Raw genomic sequence first — 10,654 nt, 5'->3', positions numbered from 1 at the left:
TTAATAATTCATACTTTAATAATTCACTTTAATAATTCATAATTTAATAATTCACTTTAATAATTCATACTTTAATAATTCACTTTAATAATTCATACTTTAATAATTTACTTTAATAATTCAAAAATCTATTATAAATAGAATTCAATAGGTTTCATTATTTCATAGAAACTTGAAAATAGTTTTCTCTAAACTCTCTCAATCGATTTACATATATATATTTACTCAGTATTATCTCAAGATATTATTAGTATACATAAAATATTACGACGGAGTGCTGTCCGAGTGATTTCGAAGTTGTTTTTTCGAGTGGGATAGGATTAAGGAAATTATGGGTTATAGCTATGGAGGTGATTGAGTATGGTTCATGGGTATGCTCGTGAGGTCAATATAGTGTTTATCATCTCCGTTTCGTTTACGTACCTTTCCTACAATATTGAATCTCAATATTGATATGTGAGTACTCATAATTTAATTTTTACATACTAATAGTGTATCCCTGACTAGTGCTCGAGTATATAGGATTATGCATGCTTGTACTTTTGATATTGCCATTAGATAGGTTATGTTGATTCCTGAATTAGTTACATATACGATTGAGATAAGGTATAATATATGCATGTCGTTGGAAAGCTAGCGAAAAATAATTGAATTTTGGTTTAAGAATCACTTGAATCCAAGTAACGGTTAGAAAGTTATGAAATAAACAAATTGCATAATTAATTTCGTAATTAAAATTGCTGATGATAATTAGTGAACTAATTTTCTGGGTTATAAAAAGTGGTTATTTGGATTCTACTCGTCGAGTAGATGAATTTTCATATAAAGCACGTCTCGTTTCGTTGAACGGTTGTCAAGTTATGGACGAAAGAAGTTTTGCAAATTTTGATGAAATGTCGAAACGGGAACTGAAATTCTCGCTGATCTGCGTTGTTTCATATATAAAAAAAAATACACTGAATTCTTTGCTGTAAGGTCTAACAAACGACTCTAGCCGTTTGTCAATTTGAGTCTCGATGATTTTTCTAAAAATCATCAAAGTTGACGGTTTGGTCACATTTTAAAATTCTAAAAAGAGCTGAAACTTTTTTATTTAAAAATGTCAGTTTTGTATCAGTTGTCATGGTCGGCCTGATATGTGTTTACTCTTGCCAAAAATCATGTTATATCTTTGTGGTAACAAGAATTTGCAGGCTTTGACTGTCTGTCAATACGAGTTTTGAGGAATTTTCTAAAAATCTCCAAAGTAGGCTACTCGGTCACTTTTGTAAATTTATTAAAGCTGAAAAATTAACTTTGAAACGCCGAAAACGCGTTGGCAACTACGAGTTGTCTATGTTTAGTTTACTTCTGTAATATTTATGCTTAATCTTTTTGGTAATGTGTAACTTTTATCTTTGGCCGTTTATCAATCGGAGTTCCGATAATTTTTCTAAAAATAGCTGAAGTGGCCCGTTTAGTCATGTTTGACCGAAAATCATTTTTGTATAAGTTATTATATATTTGCATGCGACCTCATTTTTACTTTGACCTTTGACTTTTGACTTTAACCTTTGACTTTTGACTTAGAACTTTGACTTTTCCTGTTAACTTTTCAGTTAACTTTTTGTGTTGATTTTCTCTAAAAAAAAAAAAAAAAAAAAAAAAAATCTAAAATACTATTTTATGATTATGAAACCATTTGTGTTACGTTGTTTCACACGTCACCTTTTACTAGAATCTTAATTGAGCATGAGTAATATAACATATTACTATACTGTAGAGTCAGACTCGAGCTATAGGATAGGATTACACTATGACCTAACCTAAATTGCTATACAAATATTGACCAACATATAAATATATATAATTAATATAGGTTCGTGAATCGGAGGCCAACCTTGCACTTGTTCAATGACGTTATATGTATTTTTACTACGAAATACAGTATGGTGAGTTTCATTTGCCTTTTTACCCTTTATGTTTTTGGGACTGAGAATACATGCGCTTTTATAAATGTTTGACGAAATAGACACAAGTAATTGAAACTACATTCTTTGGTTGAATTATCGAAATCGAATATGCCCCTTTTTATTAAAGTCTGGTAATCTAAGAATTAGGGAACAGACACCCTAATTGACGCGAATCCTAAAGATAGATCTATTGGGCCTAACAAACCCCATCCAAAGTACCGGATGCTTTAGTACTTCGAAATTTATATCATGTCCGAAGGAGGATCCCGGAATGATAGGGGATATTCTTATATGCATATTGTTAATGTCGGTTACCAGGTGTTCACCATATGAATGATTATTTTTGTCTCTATGCATGGGACGTATATTTATGAGAACTGGAAATGAAATTCTTGTGGTCTATTAAAATGATGGAAATAAATGATTATGATAAACTAATGAACTCACCAACCTTTTGGTTGACACTTTAAAGCATGTTTATTCTCAGGTGTTAAAGAAATCTTCCGCTGTGCATTTGCTCATTTTAAAGATATTACTTGGAGTCTTTCATAGCATATTTCGAAGAACGTTGCATTCGAGTCATTGAGTTAATCAAAGATTATTATTAAATCAATTTATAGTTGGATAGTGGATATTATGAAATAGTATGCGTGCCTGTCAATTTTTGATGTAAACAAAGATTGTCTTTTAAAAACGAATGCAATATTTGTAAAATGTATCATATAGAGGTCAAATACCTCGCAATGTAATCAACTATTGTGAATCGTTTATAATGTATATGAACGGGTCCTTTCAGTTGGTATCAGAGCGGTGGTCTTAGCGAACCAGGTCTGCATTAGTGTGTCTAACAGATAAGTCGATAGGATGCATTAGTGAGTCTGGACTTCGACCGTGTCTGCATGTCAATAGTTTTGCTTATCATTTTGTGTCAAAAATTAACTGCTTATCATCCTCAGGAAATTACCTGCTTATCATTTTTAGTCTAAGACACGTCTTGCTACATTGATTGCATGAATAGTGTATAGACAAAAATTCATATCTTAGCGTATTTGCTAAATCATATCTTATCGTATCTATTACTGTAAACGTTACCTGATATATCCCGTAAATTCCTCCGTAATTTACGAAATCTTTTGTTCTATATATATGGATATTCTATGTAATTAGAATACCATCCGATAACCGAAAATCATTTCATATCGAAAAAAAAATCCTTATTCAATCGTACGAAATGGAATTCATCATTAATTCAAGTTCCTCGGATTTCGAAATGGAATCCCACTCCAGCTCCGAAAGTAGTGTGACCGGAATAGATCAACCAATCAGTCATCACCTATTCTGGATGAATTGGGGATGGGTTCGTAGCCTCCTCAATCATTGGAGACAAGAAGAAGGTGATCCCTTCCATCCACCACATTGCCCTCTTGATGAAGAACCTGAAGCACTTACCGGCGAACCTGTTCGAAACACCATTTTCTCGCTCATTTCCAGAGTATCTCGTCACGATTATATATTACATCAAATTTTAGATTTTATTTATCCGCTCGTCCGAACCGACAATCACCCCGGTGTAATAGAAGAAGTCAACGAGCTTCGCGCTCGGGTAGTGGCTTTGGAGAATATGGTGCAGAGATTACAAACACCAGCAGCAGCATCAGCAGCATAACCAGTAACACCATCATCAACGCCAATAGTACCATTACCACCCCAACCACAACCACGTCGTAAACCTCAACTTTACACTCTATCCCACGAGCACCAATGTCATACGCCCTGTAGATACCAAGGAATACCAACAACAATAACTGACGAAGTATTAATTCATAACTTCATTGGAGAAACATTCCGCGCAGATTATGTAATCTCTAAAGTCTTAGAGATTATCTAATCTAGCCCTAACCATAAATCAGTTAAGCGAACCAAAATGATAGAAGGAAGAGTAGAAACCCTGACAAAAATGGTGTGTGATTAACAAGCTAAACTTGTTTTACCAACAGCATCAACAGTACCGTCAGCGTCACCAGCATCATCAGTACAGTCAACATCAGAATCAACAACACCTATAACATCACAAACTCCGTCAGCTCAAGAATCACTATGGACATCATTACGAATCAATAACCCGTATATTGTATCAACGAGTTATGAAGAATTAACTCATTCCCTTTGAAGAAATTATATGTATATTTTATATATTTTGAAATAAAAAATAAATCTTTCCGTGCTAAGCTATTGTGTGTGAATCTTAACTACTCGGTTAATTCATATTACAAATATGCAATAATGTACGTCCTTCGGCCGCAACTTAACCAGCGTTAACTACAATCTCTGTCGCAATTCAACAAATTCCAATTCATAATAAATCAAGTATATATTTGATTTTACACTTTCATCATCGATGTACCCGAAACTATTCAGATAACATCATTCGTACTTTGTGAAATTCACAAGAATTCCACGAACCGAACATCATACATCAACAAATAACGAAGTATTGATTCATAATTTCAATGTCATTAAAGAAATACTGCGTAAAAGTTATGTACTTTTTAAAGCCTTTAGGGATTATTCAATTCTAGTTTCAACCGTAAATCAAATGAGTTTAATTTAACATTAACTCATTAAATCTATGTTACATCTGAAGAAAATATACATATATATATTTTCATAAAGATTGTAATAAAATTCTTTTGTACAAAATATTAATTGTGAAAATTTTTTTAACGGGTAGGTAATACCCGAGAGATATATAAATTCACAATTAATATATTACATTCTTCGAATCTGATTCAGCAAATCATCCATTATACTCCCTACTTTCACTACAATATACATTCTTTTATAGAAATCAAAACAACCATACTCATTCAAAATTTAATTACATATTCTGATTTTGAAATCTCAAAATTCAACTTGAGATATGACCAAAATATCACTCTTAGATCCTTACATCTTTCACAAGCTATATTTTGACTTCAAAACTGTGTTAGAACATCAAATGTATGTTAACGATTACAATCTGTGTTCAAACCCTTCGAAAATTTCTGAAGACACTTCGAATGATGAGCAATCGAGATGATGATCCAACCACATGTTACCCACAGTTATGTACCCGAAAAACTCTTGAAACCAAAGTAAAAGTTTAAACAACGTATCCGCGTCAGATTCTTTAGCATTTATTAGCAAAAATAACTTTGCGACTCCTATTCAAAGTAGCCAGTTTTGTCACAGCTCCAGCAAGTCAACTTCGACTTTTCAGTCAGGCTAACCTTATTATAACCTTGAGATATACACCATCGTTACCAGGGAACCTTTTACATTACACCACATTATTAACAGATGTATCAACAACTTCATTACCCTTTGACTTTAGCCTCTCCAAAAAGTCATTATAATTATTCATTGAAACCCCATCAATTACTCATTCGCATCTTGTAATGAGAATTTCCATACGAATCATTGGGAATTAGCAATCAGTATTTTGAAATCTTGCAGCATGTCTACGCCAACAGTTATATGTGTATATATAATGTCTATCTTCTGGACTTAATTTGAATGTGAAGATTCTGAAAAACACTTCGAACTACGAATTGGTTCTCCGAAAATGGAAAAATACTGTTGAAGCAGCAAAAAAATATAAACGACCTTAACAGTAAAAGTTTGATGATAATGAATAGGTCTGCTGGCAAAGCGCAGAAAAAGAGAAGTCTTGGAACTGGAAAACGGATTGAGCAAAGTAGGAAGGAGGCTGTGGACAAATTACAAAGACTGAACCTGACTTCAAAGGATCCAAATAATTCAGTATCTGCTGAAGTCATTAACGAATACCTTGCTCCTGACTCTAAACCCCTGCGGACAATATTCTTCATCATCCTCTGATATTAGAAATTCTAAAATATCATCATATCTTTCATTATAAATATCCTCCATATTTCTGAAGATATTTTCTTAATTTTTCTTATTTGAAATCATTTACCTCTTCGCGCTATCTGTATTACATCATAAAAGAAACTATTTTAGTTTCTAAATTCTGAAACATTCAAGTTTAAAATAGGAATATTTTGAAGTAGTGTTGGAAACTGAAACATGAATTAGTATAATATAATGACACTTGATCAATGTGATTATATTACAGTAAGTCATGCTGAGTTTCTAAATGGAACGTGATGATTCACAGATCATAACATCATCATGTGCCATGTTATACGACTCTTGTATTCTATTTAACCTCTAAAATATCAAGAAAATATTTCTTGATGATTCGGCCTTTTCCAAGGTATTTTAGTAATTTGACAAGTCAAGATCGTGTCATCACAATTTCCTTCCTAGAACATTAACAATGTTCATTTTGAAATTCATATTTGTGAATTCTGGACCATTACAAGCGGTGCTTAATTGCAAGAAGAAGAAACGAAAGGACAAAACTCCGAAATAGAAATTGGGGTATAAATTGCAGCAAATAAAAGAGAGCATTAACTGTGAATAATAATGATTATAGAAGACAGAAGCAGAGACTTTGAAATATAAGGGAACATATAAAGCCCAACGACAAACCAGAAATTATAAACCATATATATCGATGCATATAGCAATATAAAGACACGGGAGAACTAGGAACACTATAAACCCAAGAGTATAGTAGAAGTAAATAGATTCTTCCGGCGGTAGATGAAAAAAAAGAAGAATGACCGATATGAAAGTTAGAAGTATATCGAGAATCAGAACTGGATGGAGCATATTGATGAATACTTTAAAATATGAGTTGAGGGGGAAAGAATAGAAGGTGATGAAACATGACTAGGAACTTAGAAATCAACAGATTTAACTCACACAATGGCAGAATAAGTGAATCAAACCCTCTAGTGAATAGGTTAAGTTTTTTTTTGATTAATTTAGTCAAACCACAACTAAATCAAGTGTGATTAGATCAACACCTAGAGCTATTATTCACCACCTGGGTGATTTGGACTGAGAGAGAATCGAAGGAGCTCACTAGATCTGAGTGTGTGTAACAAATAAGAGGCTTAACTAAAAATGAAGAACATAAGACTTTATATACCCCTGCTGTTGACACACCCATACGATTCATTCATCACACGTACGAGTTGGCTTCATCAACCGTACGGGTGATCACTCACTCTTGTCTTATCATTTAGGTTGTAATTGTGACTTAGCTCAGCATCAACCATGCGCGTATGAGCCTGTCAGCTGTACTAGTGAGGCTTCACTCGTACGTCTGACTAAGTCTAACATAGTCAAACATCTAAATCTCGTTCCTGCAGTTCCTGTAACCACATACAAACATGGATAGGATAATAACGAGCAATCATGGTGGCCTGTAAACTGTTGTACAGGCAATGGACGTAGGTAGATGTCTAGGGACTTGCATAAAATGCATCAACAGATGGTGTGAGTTGTAAGGAAACGAAGGAGGTGAATTTATAAGAAAATCTCCGACAGAACAATTAAAATGGATGATTGCATTTAAAGCGGATCCTAATTCCCTTGATTACCGGAGAGTCAAATCTTATTAAGAAGATTTTCTTCAAATCCCTTAAAATCTGGGAATCAATCATATCTACGTCAAATGATAAGATGAATCTACACTTACTCATTTCACTCTTCTATGTTAGCTTCATTCGTACTCTTCAAATAAATGGATTGTTTATCCAAATTATTCGCTGATGATAAAACTCTAATTTTCAGCCCGTATGCATCATGAAAACATACTTATTATCATTCACGACCTTGCCACTCAAATTTCGGGACGAAATTTCTTTAACGGGTAGGTACTGTGACAACCCGGAAATTTTCAACCAAATTTAAACTTTAATCTTTATATGTTTCCGACACGATAAGCAATATTTGTTAAGTTAAATTTCAAGAATTTTAAACTATGTTCATACATTCATTCAACCTCGACCAAGTTCCAACGATTCACGAACCATTAAACGAATATAATTATATATGTATATGTGTATATATATTATAACTTGAAATGTAAACAAAATATTAGATTAAATACTTTATATGATTGTATCTGTTTCAAAATGTTTATCAATGGAATTAGAAGATAAGATCAAATGATTGAATTATCAGATATATTAAATTATGATTACAAGTCTCTGTTGAAAGGCCCACGTTGATTTGAGAAATCTTTTCATTTTAACAATATTCGAAAAATGGTAAAGTGATTTATAAATATGAACAAATTGTCAATCATTGAGAACTAGACAAAGGATAGTGGAAGATTGAATCTCATAAAGACTCGATTGATCTATTTAGTTTCAAACGTACAAAAACGTTTTCAGTTTAAAAAGAACTTTATTATTAAAACGTATATAACTTTTATAAATATCTAGAACCACTTTTGACAACTCATTACTTAACTAGTATGATAAAGATAACGATAATTATATTTTATTTTATTAAATATATATAACGATTTAAATTAATATTATATATATTTATACGCATATTATACGTACATAGTTTTATACTTTTACTATACTTAAACTTTACCTTTACTTTATTTTTACTTTACTTTAACTTTAATAATTCATACTTTAATAATTCACTTTAATAATTCATACTTTAATAATTCACTTTAATAATTCATACTTTAATAATTCACTTTAATAATTCATACTTTAATAATTCACTTTAATAATTCAAAAATCTATTATAAATAGAATTCAATAGGTTTCATTATTTCATAGAAACTTGAAAATAGTTTTCTCTAAACTCTCTCAATCGATTTACATATATATATTTACTCAGTATTATCTCAAGATATTATTAGTATACATAAAATATTACGACGGAGTGCTGTCCGAGTGATTTCGAAGTTGTTTTTTCGAGTGGGATAGGATTAAGGAAATTATGGGTTATAGCTATGGAGGTGATTGAGTATGGTTCATGGGTATGCTCGTGAGGTCAATATAGTGTTTATCATCTCCGTTGCGTTTACGTACCTTTCCTGCAATATTGAATCTCAATATTGATATGTGAGTACTCATAATTTAATTTTTACATACTAATAGTGTATCCCTGACTAGTGCTCGAGTATATAGGATTATGCATGCTTGTACTTTTGATATTGCCATTAGATAGGTTATGTTGATTCCTGAATTAGTTACATATACGATTGAGATAAGGTATAAGATATGCATGTCGTTGGAAAGCTAGCGAAAAATAATTGAATTTTGGTTTAAGAATCACTTGAATCCAAGTAACGGTTAGAAAGTTATGAAATAAACAAATTGCATAATTAATTTCGTAATTAAAATTGCTGATGATAATTAGTGAACTAATTTTCTGGGTTATAAAAAGTATTTATTTGGATTCTACTCGTCGAGTAGATGAATTTTCATATAAAGCACGTCTCGTTTCGTTGAACGGTTGTCAAGTTATGGACGAAAGAAGTTTTGCAAATTTTGATGAAATGTCGAAACGGGAACTGAAATTCTCGCTGATCTGCGTTGTTTCATATATAAAAAAAAATACACTGAATTCTTTGCTGTAAGGTCTAACAAACGACTATGGCCGTTTGTCAATTTGAGTCTCGATGATTTTTCTAAAAATCATCAAAGTTGACGGTTTGGTCACATTTTAAAATTCTAAAAAGAGCTGAAACTTTTTTATTTAAAAATGTCAGTTTTGTATCAGTTGTCATGGTCGGCCTGATATGTGTTTACTCTTGCCAAAAATCATGTTATATCTTTGTGGTAACAAGAATTTGCAGGCTTTGACCGTTTGTCAATACGAGTTTTGAGGAATTTTCTAAAAATCTCCAAAGTAGGCTACTCGGTCACTTTTGTAAATTTATTAAAGCTGAAAAATTAACTTTGAAACGGCGAAAACGCGTTGGCAACTACGAGTTGTCTATGTTTAGTTTACTTCTGTAATATTTATGCTTAATCTTTTTGGTAATGTGTAACTTTTATCTTTGGCCGTTTATCAATCGGAGTTCCGATAATTTTTCTAAAAATAGCTGAAGTGGCCCGTTTAGTCATGTTTGACCGAAAATCATTTTTGTATAAGTTATTATATATTTGCATGCGACCTCATTTTTACTTTGACCTTTGACTTTTGACTTTAACCTTTGACTTTTGACTTAGAACTTTGACTTTTCCTGTTAACTTTTCAGTTAACTTTTTGTGTTGATTTTCTCTAAAAAAAAAAAAAAAAAAAAAATCTAAAATACTATTTTATGATTATGAAACTATTTGTGTTACGTTGTTTCACACGTCACCTTTTACTAGAATCTTAATTGAGCATGAGTAATATAACATGTTACTATACTGTAGAGTCAGACTCGAGCTATAGGATAGGATTACACTATGACCTAACCTAAATTGCTATACAAATATTGACCAACATATAAATATATATAATTAATATAGGTTCGTGAATCGGAGGCCAACCTTGCACTTGTTCAATGACGTTATATGTATTTTTACTACGAAATACAGTATGGTGAGTTTCATTTGCCTTTTTACCCTTTATGTTTTTGGGACTGAGAATACATGCGCTTTTATAAATGTTTGACGAAATAGACACAAGTAATTGAAACTACATTCTATGGTTGAATTATCGAAATCGAATATGCCCCTTTTTATTAAAGTCTGGTAATCTAAGAATTAGGGAACAGACACCCTAATTGACGCGAATCCTAAAGATAGATCTATTGGGCCTAACAA

Source organism: Rutidosis leptorrhynchoides, chromosome 11 (assembly GCF_046630445.1).
Source record: "Rutidosis leptorrhynchoides isolate AG116_Rl617_1_P2 chromosome 11, CSIRO_AGI_Rlap_v1, whole genome shotgun sequence".
In the NCBI taxonomy this organism is placed as follows: domain Eukaryota; kingdom Viridiplantae; phylum Streptophyta; class Magnoliopsida; order Asterales; family Asteraceae; genus Rutidosis; species Rutidosis leptorrhynchoides.
The sequence above is the reverse complement of the archived record's forward strand: the minus strand, read 5'-3'. Positions refer to the sequence as shown.